The following is a 13,668-nucleotide window of genomic DNA, read 5'->3' as shown; positions in this document are numbered from 1 at the left end:
AATTGGTGCCAGTGTGAATGAAGCCCTGAAGGCAGAGAACACTATGGTTCACACAGCGCCCCTGGCTGGGAAAGATGTTAGCGCAGGTGTACCGTGGACGTGCCAGAAGTGTCAGGAGAGGTCTGATAATGACGCCAATCAGCTGTTCTGGCTGATCTGACACATGTTTTTGTAACTTTGACCATGTAGGTCCAGTGAATGCCTATGCTAATCACTCACAGCTGCAGGAGGAACACTCCACTTATGCTGTTCAAAGGACCAGCCATCTAACTTGCAGCTGAGGTGCTTTTGGCTTATTTCTGCTGTGGCAAAGTTTGTGGGAGTACTGTAGCTTGTTTGTGGAGGTCTGTCCATTCAGGTAGGGCAAAGGATTTGATCACCTGTAAACATCAAGCCTGCAACAGGGGGGCTGTGTGAAGCTGGGGGCTGTGAGTGCAGTGCCCCCAGGTCTGCAACATGATCAAGAAATGGAGCAGAGGCTTCAGACAGGGGAAGCTCTGTGAAGAGGGAGGAGGGTTTTCCACAGAAGACCCTACCCGCTGTGAGTTTCGAGAGACAACTTCCCATACCTCCACCTCACCCAGGAGCAATGCCTGAGGCAACTCAGATTCAATAAGGAGGTGGTCACCAAAATGTGCCACCTCGTTCAAGAGGACCTACAACTTCAAGGGTGAGAATGGCACAGCCAGTGACTGTAGAGTTCACAGTCACATTAAACACAATCAGTTCCAGACTGGAGCAAGCAACATAGCAAACATCTCCCAGTACACCATCCATTGATGCATCTGGGAGTTGACAGAGGTCCTATGTGCTAAGAGAGGCGATTACATTGTGTTCTCTTTAAACAGGGAGAAGCAGGATGAGAGGGCATATGGCTTTGCCAGGATAGTGTGATTCTCAATGGTGCAGGGAGCCATTGACTGCATGCACATGGCTCCATGGGCATCACCCCTCCCCCTGCCCCCATCAAAAGGGAGAGGAACAGGAACCATTAGGGGTACCATTCTATCAATGTGCAGTCATTGTGCAACCATGCACAAAACATAATGTCAGTGAAAGTTCATTATCCTGGCAGCAGCCACAATATCTTTATCTGTTGGTCCTGCCATCTTCAAGCCTCCAAGAAAAACCAGAGGGTGGCTGCTCAGAGATAAGGGATACCCCTTCCATACCTGGTGGTTGATCCCCTTCACAACCCAACCATGTGAGAACAATAGGCATATAATGAAAGTCATGCAAACATCAGAAACATCATGGAGTAGTGTTACAGTCAAGTGAGGAGGGGTTGAAGGGTTATCCTCTTTTCCCTCCCCTTGTTTGACCACAACAGGTTTAATTCTTTCTTAAAGTGGATGTACTGGCCAATTCAGTAGGTGTTTGATTACTTACTTGTTATGATCATAACAAGAACCAATAGGACAGGTTTTCTTGAGTTAACGAAGAAAGTGGTTCACTTTATTGTACCTAAACCAAACTAATAAAAAAAATAAACAATGCGCCAACTTTCATTCACACACACACTGGAGGTTTACACACACACAAATAGGTTACAGAGTGGGGAAAGATAGATTGGTTGAGTTAAAGCCCATAAAACAAAAGGGTATACAGTCTGTGGGGTTTGGTGATTCGGTTGGCTTCTAGCTGAAATCGGTGGTCCTGAAGCTTTTAGTTTGAAGAGATAGGTGATTGGTTCGGTGGGTCTCTTGTCTCTTGGGATCAGCGATGCGGATAATTTCCTCCAACAAGGTTTCTGATTGTGGCTAGAGTATGCAAATGTGGTCAGTTCAGTCAACAGGCAGGATTTGAAAGCTTTCAAGCTGGAATGGGGAGAGAGAGAGAGAGACCCCACTTGGGGGGTTCTGCACATTTTAGAGTCCAGTTGCTTCTCCTCTCTCTGCTACAGAAAGACACATGCTTAAAACCACAGATGGGGAGGGGCTTGTCACATGACAGTCATGCAATGATTCAAAACATAACAGCAGTATTTCTCTCTTGCTAAAAAGAACAGGCAGTTCCTTTAAACTTCCTGGGTCTTGGTTCTTGCTGGGGAATGAGCAGACTTTTCATCTCCCTCCTCACAAGTATTGCGAGGATACAATGTTGCAAATTAGGTAGTCATCTTAAGCTACCAGCAAAGTCATCCTTTTAGCTGGTCTTTTTAAATGTCTTTTTTTTTATATATAAATTCAGATCTCCAGTCAGTGGATTAAAGAAAATTATCATTCAACGAAGTATATTGGTGTAACAAGCAGACCATCAACTGCACTTCTCAAGCAACACTTCCACTGCATGGACCGCTCAGGGAGAGCCCGCCAGTAAACACCTGAGTGGGTCTCCAAGTTTGTGGTGATCTGCTACATCCTTCACACCATGGCCATTATTAGTGGACAGATATTGCCAAAGCATCTGGCAGTCACCTCAGGAAGAGGAGGAAGAGGAGTCAGGGAGGCAGCATCCAGGACTACTTTGGTCCGCCAGGCTATCCAATAGCGCCTACCAGACTCCAGTTCCCTTCGGAGATCATCCCTTCACCACCATTCCCCACCTTATCATCCATATAGGACAGCCCATCACAGCATCCCTTGACCAAGACCTGCAATAAAAGCCATCAAGAATAATCTTTCTATATCATCTTTATCCAAAAACACATCCACTTATACAGAGAAAAGTGAACTAAGCACCCTTGTCCATTCTGTTGATGCCTGTCTTGTGGGTGTCTTTGCCTGTCCTAGTGGCCTTACCAGTATTACCCCAGTGGCTGCAGCATGACTAAAGGAAGGCTGTTGACTTTCAGTGGAGAAGACTGTAGATGACCTGCCTCATACTGCACCACCTTGGCAGGGGTGGCAGCAGTCTGGGCTGGTTGCTGAGAGGCAATGGGAAGGGCACTGGAGGAGTTGCAGTGGTGGGAAGATGAATGCTATCATCCTGAGAGAGGACAGCAGCTTCGTGCTCCATGGAGCCATTGCCACTGCCACTGGGCAGCAGCTCACTAATCCTAGTAACCTTATGGAGGACAGTTTGCTGGAATGCTATGAGAGCCTGCGTGCCCCTTTGGGCGCTGCAATCTGCAACCATAATGGCAGCAGTCTGAGCTTGCGTGGCAGCACTGAGATGTTGGATGACTTCCACCTGTGCTGCAGTAGAAGCTGAGACAGTGGCCGGAATTCTACAGTGGGCAGATGGGAGCCAGACTCCAACGTAAATGTCAGTGCCGAATCCGCTTCCGTCCAGCCTGGGGATCCGTCCCGTATTTTACGGATCCCCTTTAATTGGCCCGAGGCGGGACTTCCACTCACTTGAGGGAGGAGGTCCCGCCTCAGTGAGCTGCTGGCCAATCAGTGGGACTGCAGCCCAGCTGACTGAGAAGGATACCAAGGAACCGGTACTGAAGGTAAGTTTGGGTTGCCTCACCAGGCGAATCGGTCGTGTCCTGGTGAGGCTAGGGTGGTCGTTTGGGGGGAGGGGGGGGCTTCTTGGATCCCGGGGTTGGGTTGAGAGGCGGGGTCGGCCCTCAATCAGGCACCCTGTGCCCAATTGTCAGGCCCCCTACCGGGGTGCGGAAAGGCCGGCAGCTATAGCTTGGTGGCCTTTCACGTCCCCAGCACACCCACTTGCCACGGGTAAAATACCCGTGGAGGCGGGTGAGGGCCCTTAAGTGGCCGTTAAGTGGCCACTTAAGGATCTTGATTGGCCTCAGGCGGGCGGGCCGTTTCCCACCCCTACCCCCCCCCCCCGCCGGACCTCCGTAAACTTGGTCGGAGGCGGAATCGGGGTGGTTAGGCCTGCCGCTCAATTTTACGCCGCCCCTATGCCACCATCCGACCCGCTGGGGCAGCGTAAAATTCCAGCCAGTAGCTATCAGACACTTAATTACGGCAGGTCTGCAAGTACTGCCATGGAGTAGGCCACCATTTCCATGATGGAAAGGATGGGGTCCAAGCTCTGCGTGATTCCCTGCGGCACGTTGGAGCCCGACTACTCCATGCTCCTTGACAGTGACAGGAGGAAATCTGGTAGTCCTGCCAACGTACGAAGCATCTTGGTGTCCATCTTCATCATTGTTCTCCTGTAGGCCGCCCAATCGACATCCTCATCTGAGTCCCCTGTAGCAGAACTCATCTGTGACCTCGACTTCTGGTGAGCTTGCGATCCCTTCCCCCTGGCCTTACTGCAGCACCTTAAACCCAGTGATTCACATGCAGATTCTGATGCTACACTCATCTCTAAAATTCACGTAGTGCCAGTATCTGGACTGATGGCTGTGAGTGTCAGATCAAGTGATGGGGCCTCTTCATCAGTGCTGTGCTGTTGCGTTCGCAGTTCCTCCTGAAGCTGCTGTGGCTGGTCAGGTGGCAGTTCCTGGGTGTACAAAAGCAGGAAATCGGAAGGGGAGGTTTGAGGTGAAGGAAGCAGGGTGAGGTGTAAAGCAATAGATCCATGGTCACAACATCAGCAGTTTGTACATCATGCCATATAGCAGGATGAGGGTCAGGTGGGAGTTGAGAAGAGGCATAAGGCAGTTACATACCATAATCCTCAATGTCCTCAGCATTGCTGGATGCAACTGGTTCTGTTGCAGCCCATGATGTGGAACACCATTTCCTCCATAGGGCTCAGGGGATGCAGGCTGTAATGTGTTCTTTATGTTGTCTGATGTAACATAAATGAGATGCGTGGAGTCCAGTTATGCTGAAGATCTCAAACAGGTATATTATAGCTAAACTATTATACACAGTACAGAGCAAACTACAGAAACTTCATCTAGATGTTACAGTTGCAGAGTGACTCTGGCTTGTAATCACATGACTGCGTCCTAGTACTTAGCTCATTAGCAAACTAAGATCTGAAAGGGACATCAGTCTTAAAGGCAATCATACAACATCCCCTTTCTTTCCAAAGATGAGTCTTGTATGCTAAAGATAAAAATACATCAAATTAGATAACATCAAAATTATTTACACGGGTATAGAGATTATGAACTATACACGTGCAGAAGCTCAAGAGTCCATATATCATTTCGGTGGTCTGACAACTGTTGCTCGGAGAATTTGTGTCTCAACTGTTGCTGTTTTTTCTGAGGTTTCTCTCTTTCTGCATTCAGTTTCTGTTGCTCTGCCTTCAGCCTGCTAATATACTCTGTTGCTTTTCTCAAGATGTCCACTTTTGAGGCCTTGTCATTCTTGAGAAGTTCCAGCGCCTTGTCTCGAAGAACCAACAGACAATGCTTCAACTCATTCCTCCTCTGCCTCTTCAGGACATTGTGTGTCCTTCACCTCTCCACATCCTCCACACCTGAAGGCCTGGGGCTCAAGGTTGTGGACTTGTTGGGGAAGGAGTACTTGGCCTCATGAAGGTACCTATTTTAGCTCGTTGTGGTGTTGGCTGTTCTCTAGAGAGCTGAAGTGAAGGCGCGGCATAGTTGTGCTGTTGCTGTGTTTCCAGACTGCACCATTTTAATGCTGGCCAGAGTATGCGAGTGGGTTCTGGTCCTTGGAGATTTCCCCTTGTTATACGATTGCCTTTAAGAGTGATGTCCCTTTAAGATCTTAGTATGCTAATGAGCGTAGTACCAGGATGCAGTCATATGGCTATAAGCCAGAGTCACTCAGCAACTGTAACACCTAGATGAAGATTCTGTAAATAGTTTGCTCTGTAGTGTATATAATAGTTCAGCTGTAATAAATCTGTTTGAGATCTTCAGCATAACTGGACTCCACACGTCTCATATATGTTGCATCAGACAACATGAAGAATGCATTACATGGTGGCAGCTGTAGTAAGAAGACAAAGTCTATGTTGAAGACCACAGATTTAAAAATGAATCTTTCTTATAGTCAAAAGACAGAAAGTTCAAAAAGTAGTGGACAGAAAAAAGAACTCACCTCCAGGTGTAGAAGATAGAGCTAGGTGGCAAATAAATCAGGTGAGTCATTGAGCCAACGGTCAAGGGATACTGGTTTAAAAAAAGCCTTGAAATGTCTTAAAAAATTGATTTTTTTCTAACGATTGCGTGAAAAAAAACAGGGACTCATCTCCCAGACTGATCAAGGTCAGTGCCATTACAGGAGGCATCCGATTGCAAAAAGTACAGGAAAACCCTGAATGCTGCAGAGTCTCCCTTCACACAGCCAGAGTTTAAAAAAAATTAAATCACTTGAGTGTGAAGAAGAATTTTCATTCACGCAGCCACAGTAAAAAAAAAACCATTAAACCACTCGAATGTGAACAACATAAACGAACTCTCGCAAAAAAATGCTATTGAACTGCCTATTTAACAGCTGTGTAAACAGATAAACTGCAAGCCAGATAAACACAGAGCACTGTCAAACACCTGCTCCTCTCTTTCCAAGCAGCTAATCTAAAGAACAGAGAATTACTTAAAGGGGAAACAGTACAGAGTGACTCTGGCTTGTAATCACATGACTGGATCCTGGTACTTATCTCATCTGCATGCGAAGATCTAAGAAAGTAATAAAATCTAAATCAAGATTAATGTGCATGTATGTGAATGCACAGAGTTTTGTGGGGTGCAGGTGCAGATTGCCATGTGGAAATATGATGTTGTGGCTATAACAGAGACCTGGCTCAAAGAAGAGCAGGTTTGGGTGTTAAATATTCCTGGATACAAGATGTTCAGGAAAGATAGGAAAGGGAAAAAAGGGGGACGGTGACGGTATTGATTAAGGAAAGCATGGCTGGAGAAAAAGGATGTCCCAGAGGGATCGAGGGCAGAATCAATTTGGCTAGAGCTAAGGAACAAAAAAGGTATGGTTACATTGCTCGGTGTTGTCGATAGGTCACCAGCTAGTGGGAAGGGCGTAGAGGAACAAATTTGCAAGGAAATTACAGAGAGGTGCAAAGGGTACAGGGCAGTTATTATAGGGGACTTTAATTATCCAAACATAGACTGGGATGATAGAAGTATAAAGGGCAGTGAGGAGCAAGAGTTCCTAAAGTGTGTTCAGGAAAATTTTCTACAACAGTATTTTGTTAGTCCAACGAGAAAGAAGGCACTGCTAGACCTGGTTCTTGGGAACAAGGTGGGCCAAGTGGATCAAGTATTAGTAGGAGAGCATTTAGGGGATAGTGATCAGTGTATCATAAGGTTTAGGCTGACAATGGAAAAGGACAAAGAGCAATCCAGGTTGAGAATAATTAACTGAAGGAAAGCCAAATTCAATTGGGTAAGAACGGAGCTAGGGCAAACAAATTGGAGTCAAAAGCTGGCGGGAAAACCAGTAGATGAACAATGGGCTACCTTCAAAGAAGAGATAGTTTGGACACAGTCATGATATATTTCCTCAAAGGGGAAAAGTAGGGCAAACAAATCCACAGCTCCCTGGATGACAAAAGAGGTAGAGATTAAGATAAAGAAGAAAAAGTGTGCTTATGACAGATGCCAGGCAGAAAATACTATTAAGATCCAGGCTGAATATAGAAGGTCCAGAAGGGAAGTGAAAAAGCAAATAAGAGAAGCAAAGAGAGAGCATGAAAAGAAACTGGCAGCCAGCATTAAATGAAATCCCAAAAGTTATCTATCGGCATATAAATAGTAAAAAGGTGGTAAAAGGAGGAGTGGGGCTGATTGTGGACCAAAAAGGGGATTTACACATGGAGGCAGAGGGCATAGCTTAGGTATTAAATGAATACTTTGCATCTGTCTTTACCAAGGAAGAAGATGCAACCCAGGCAATGTTGAAAGAGGAGTTAAGTCAGATACCAGAGGGACGTAAAATTGATAAAGAGGAAGTATTAGATAGGCTTTCTGTACTTAAAGTGAATAAGGCACCAGGACCAGATGAGATGCATCCAAGGATACTGAGGGAAGCGAGGGCGGACATCGCAGAAGCACTGGCCATAATTTTTCAGTCTTCCTTAGACTCGGGGGTGGTGCCAGAGGACTGGAGAATTGCAAACTTTACACCCTTGTTCAAAAAAGTGTGTAAAGAAAAGCCCAGCAACTCCAAGCCAGTCAGTTTAACTTCGGTGGTGGGAAAACTTCTATAAAAAATAATTTGGGACAACATCAATAGTCATATGGACAAATGCGAGTTAATTAAGGAAAGCCAGCATGAAGTTCTTGAGGGAAAATCATGTTTAACTAACTTGCTGGAGTTTTTTGAGGAGGTAACGGAGAGGGTTGATGAGGGCAATGCTGTTGGTGTGGTGTACATGGACTTTCAAAAGGTGTTTGGTACAATGCCACACAACAGACTTGTGAGCAAACTTGTAGCTCATGGAATAAAAAGGACGGTAGCAACATGGATACGAAATTGGCTGAGTGACAGGAAACATGGAGTAGTGTTAATGGATGTTTATCGGGCAGGAGGAAGGTTTGTAGTGGAGTTCCCCAGGGATCCATGGTGGGACCCTTGCTTTTCCTGATATATATTAATGACTTAGACCTTGATGTTACAGGGCACAATTTCAAAGTTTGCAGATGATACAAAACTTGGAAGCATTGTGAACTGTGAGGAGGATAGTGTAGAATTTCAAAAGGACATAGACAAGTTGGTGGAATGGGCAGACAGGTGGCAGAAGAAGTTCAATGCAGAGAAAAGTGAAGTGATTCATTTTAGTAGGAAGAACATGGAGAGACAATATAGAATAAAGGGTACACTTCTAAAGTGGGTGCAGGAGCAGAGGAACCTAGGTGTATATGTGCATAAGTCATTGAAGGTGGCAGGACAGGTTGAGAGAGTGCTTAATAAAGCATGCAGTGTCCTGGGCTTTATTAATAGGGGCATAGAGTACAAGAGCAAGGAAGTTATGTTGAACTTGTATAAGGCACTTGTTCGGCCTCAGCTGGAGTATTGGAGGAAAGACGTGAGGGCATTTGGGAGAGTACAGAAAAGATTCACAAGAATGGTTCCAGGGATGAGAAATTTCAATTTTGAAGATAGATTGGAGAAGTTAGGACTGTTTTCCTTGAAGAGAAGGCTGAGAGGTGATTTGATAGAGGTATTCAAAATCATGAGGAGTCTGGACAGAGTAGATAGAAAGAAATTGTTCCCACTCGTGAATGGATCGAGAACGAGAGGGCACAGATTTAAAGTATTTGGTAAGAGAAACAAAAGTGACATGAGGAAAAATGTTTTCACGCAGGGATTGGTTAAGGTCTGGAATGCTCTGCCTGAGACTGTGATGGAGGCAGGTTTCAATTGAAGCATTCAAAAGGGATTTAGAGAGTTATATGAAAAGGAAGAATGTGCAGGGTTATGGGGAGAAGGCAGCTAAATGGAACTGAGGGAATTGTTCTTTCGGAGAGCCAGTGTGGACACGATAGGCCGAATGGCCTCCTTCTGCACTGTGAGGATTCTGTGATTCTGTGATCTTAAAGGGACATCACTCTTAAAGGCAATCATGTCCCCCTGTCACTCTGCACCCTTCCATTTCATGCCATCTTGTTCTGCAGGTGATTGTGTTGCTTTGTATTTGGGCGATGTACTTGCCATGACTCAATATGTGGAGGTACCAAGAGGTGGGTGTGAGGCTGGCATTATTGGAATGTTTATGAGAGTGAGGTGAAGTATCTGAATGTAAGGCATGAGTCCTGACTGTGAGAAACTGCTGGTGGGTGAGTGATGGGGGTGTGGTGCATTGAGTAGTGTGAGAGTTTGGTGGTGTGGTGGATATGAGATGCCATGTAAAGATGCATTCACTGACCTTGGCCAAACATGTGAGCATGGAACTTTTTCCAGTACTGCTGTCACATACTTGTGCTAGATTCCTTGCATTGACGTCCCTAGCTGCCTGCTGCCATACCCTTTGGAGGCTATTCTGGAGGCAAGGGCTCTCTCCTCCTGTTGACCTCCGTGGCTAAGACCTCCAGTGCCACATCCATGAACCTGAGAGCCCTCTCTCTGCCCTGGTGCTCCATTTGCTTTCTTTCCAATTGCAGTACTGTCAGCAGCAACTTCCTTTCATTCAATGCAGCTTTCTTTCATTCAGAGAGACAGACTGCCTTTAAGAGCTGAAGGCTAGCTTGAACATGTGTTGGCCTCACACATTGTTATCCTGTTGAGCATGCAGTCAGCCAACAATGCGGGTCATACTCGGCTGCACACTACAATCAGGCAAATGAGGAGGCAGCACAAAGTTTGTGTGCTGTCTGCCTCAATGGTATCATGAGCGGGCAGATTGCAAATTGTGACCCCCATGCCAGAAAACAGGTGCAGACCAAGTTTTATCCCTATGTCTCGTATTTCTTCCCCATTTCTCTCCTTTTTATGATCTCTTTAACTCTCCATTTGTCTTTCCCTCTTTGAATGTCCTCCTCTATCTTTATTCAATTACCACATTCTCTCCATCTGTTCTGTTTGCAGTTCTATTTTCTTTTTGTTCTACTGTTTCAGTTCTTATTTTCTCCTTTTCTAAATTCCTTCACCCTCCAGTTTTCGTCCCTCCTTTCCCACAAAAACTGACCCATATGCTGCAGCGTGGCTCCAAGAACAATAGCTGCCCTCTGGAACTTTGAATGAGGTTAAATGGTGAGTCTCGGAGGGTTATTTGACCATGTGGGATATCACAGCCGAGCCCAATTCTTTCCTTGCCTGACATCCACACACATGAACTTTGCAGCAAGATAGATATCAGGACAAACAAACATTACTGATTTTTTTCTTTTATAGCCCATCGTCACTGAGAACAAAGTAGCACTACTGCCATCCTAGCTAAAATCAGGCATTTCATTTTCCTTCCTTTATATCATTACTTTTCTGGTTTTTTTTTGTTTGATGCCCTTTTCTGTCATAGGCATTGGCTGTTGCTAGGCTACAGTTTCATGGGTGCCAGCGATATTTCACTCAAGTGACCATTCTTTATGCATGAGACTAGACAGCAAGTGTTGGCAGACATTCACACATGGAGGATGTCACAGCTGAGCCCAATTCTGTTTTCACCCAACACCAACATAGGCATGCTTTTCACTTAAGATCACTAAGTGATTAGCAATCAAGAATGGAAACTTGTGTTGACTTGTTCCCGCCCCCCCACCCACTACTCCAGCGTTGCTGATATCAATTGAATTGCTGCCCCAGATACAGCCATTTAACTTAGCACAGGTTCTGAATTGAACCTGAGACTTTTTGATGTGTATAGTTTTGAGTAATGACCATCAAGAGAGTCATCCTGCTTCTGCTACTTATTCTTTCTTTTGGTTTTAATAGTCTATGAAGGACATTCATGTCCCTTTCCATCAACAAGCACACTAATCTCAACATCTCAACTCTCTATTTCTCGAGCAACAGGCTCTTTGAATTTTTCCATGAACAGATGCTAAACTCCCGATCCGCCACCTCTGCACATCAATAAGTTCACTGCCCACAAACTCCCCAGTTCTGCCTTCCTGTATCAATAGGTTGTCTGCCCTCAACTTGGCAATTCACTCCTTCTTTAATGTGAACTATCCCAGATTCAAGCTTCTGATCAGCCACTTTTGCCCTTGTTATTTTCTCTGTGGTAAAACTGGGTTTTCCTTCCCCAAATTCTGGGCCTGTTTCCATAGTCTACCAGTTACGTCTCTGTCAGCATATGTCTTTTACACTGAACCACTTCATTAGTGTGTTGTCCAGTCTCCTGTGTCAATTCTTCTCTATCTCCAATTCACTAACACAGGTGCATGCATGATATTTTCAAATTGTAATATATAACATGAGTTATTGCCCTCTTCCATTACTGCAGTATTATTTAACATATATTTGCAACATTATTATTTACTTTAACTGAGTTTGGCATTAATTAGATATTTTAAAGAATAAAATTAGCAGTGAAAGACCTTGTAATATAGAAAGACTTGCATTTATATAGCACTTTTCACATCCAACAGATGTCACAAAGCGCTTTACAGCCAATGAAATACTTTTTGAAATATAGTCACTGTTGTAATGCAGGAAACGCAGCAGCCAATTTGTTCACAACAAACACCCACAAATAGCAATGTGATAATGACAAGATAATCTGTTTTGTGATGTTGATTGAGGGATAAATATTGACCAGGACCCCAGGGATAACTCCCCTACTCTTCGTCAAAATAGTGCCATGTGATCTTTTACATCCACCCGAACAGGCAGATGGGACCTTGGTTTAATGTCTCACCTGAAAGACGGCACCTCCGACAATATAGCACACCCTCAGTACTGCACTGGAGCGTCATCCCAACTCCTGGAGTTGGACTTGACTTAGGACCTTGTGACTCAGAGGCGAGAGTGCCACCAACTGAGTAACGGCATGCAAGTAAACAAAATGGGATGTGGAAGAAGAAATTCCAGAAACGTCTCTTCCTGGTGTGGAAAATAGTTTCCATTAATTATACTTAATGATTGAAAGTTCACGAGTGGATCAAAGAGAAACATTGGAAGTGTTTTATATAAAGTAGGGGGATGTAGTGCTAAGAAGAGAACTACTTTCGAGACCATGAATTATGCTATGAGGTATTTCTTTTATTTAGAGATACAGCACTGAAACAGGCCCTTCGGCCCACCGAGTCTGTGCCGACCATCACCCACCCATTTATACTAACCCTGCAGTAATCCCATATTCCCTACCACCTACCTACACTAGGGGCAATTTACAATGGCCAATTTACCTATCAACCTGCAAGTCTTTGGCTGTGGGAGGAAACCGGAGCACCCGGCGAAAACCCACGCGGTCACAGGGAGAACTTGCAAACTCCACACAGACAGTACCCAGAATCGAACCCGGGTCCCTGGAGCTGTGAGGCTGCGGTGCTAACCACTGCGCCACTGTATGTTTAGTTTAGTTTAGTTTAGAGATACAGCACTGAAACCGGCCCTTCGGCCCACCGAGTCTGTGCCGACCATCAACCTCCCATTTTATACTAATCCTACACTAATCCCATATTCCTACCACATCCCCACCTGTCCCTATATTTCCCTACCACCTACCTATACTAGGGGCAATTCATAATGGCCAATTTACCTACCAACCTGCAAGTCTTTTGGCTGTGGGAGGAAACCGGAGCACCCGGAGAAAACCCACGCAGACACAGGGAGAACTTGCAAACTCCACACAAGCAGTACCCAGAATTGAACCCGGGTCGCTGGAGCTGTGAGGCTGCGGTGACAACCACTGCGCCACTGTGCCGCCCATATGTATTATTATGTAAATGCTAAATATCAGTAATACCTGTGCACTTAAAACAGTTATAGACACGATGGTGCCAGACAGGTAGGCAGGGCAGCTAAGTCGCAAGTTCTTTCAAAAGATCTTTTTAAATGTGCGTAGTGTTCAACCAAGTCTTAATAATTGCCAATTATGGAAGCAAAGGCATCTATTAATCACAATAGGATTATGTTTATATCAGTAATAATTATCTTCACTAGCTGTTTCTGCTTTCGTCTACCATGTCTTTTAAGCCCCATGGGACTCAGAATGTTAAGTAAAGCAACTTTTATTTAAAATACTAGAAACATGTGACTGAAGAGTTAATCAACAATCGACATTTATGTGGATCCTAGATATTTTCACTAAAAATATAGTAAATCCTTGCCAACCGATATGGGTCGGTTATTAAACTACCAAAATGAAAATAAAATAACATCTTAGCTTATGCACTTGTCATAAAAAACGATTAAAATTAATCTGTCAAGTAAAATTATCGTTGTACCAAAGTATCATTTCTATGTCCAAAAAAACACAGGATTC

This window comes from Heterodontus francisci, chromosome 17 (assembly GCF_036365525.1).
Source record: "Heterodontus francisci isolate sHetFra1 chromosome 17, sHetFra1.hap1, whole genome shotgun sequence".
In the NCBI taxonomy this organism is placed as follows: Eukaryota; Metazoa; Chordata; class Chondrichthyes; order Heterodontiformes; family Heterodontidae; genus Heterodontus; species Heterodontus francisci.
The sequence above is the reverse complement of the archived record's forward strand: the minus strand, read 5'-3'. Positions refer to the sequence as shown.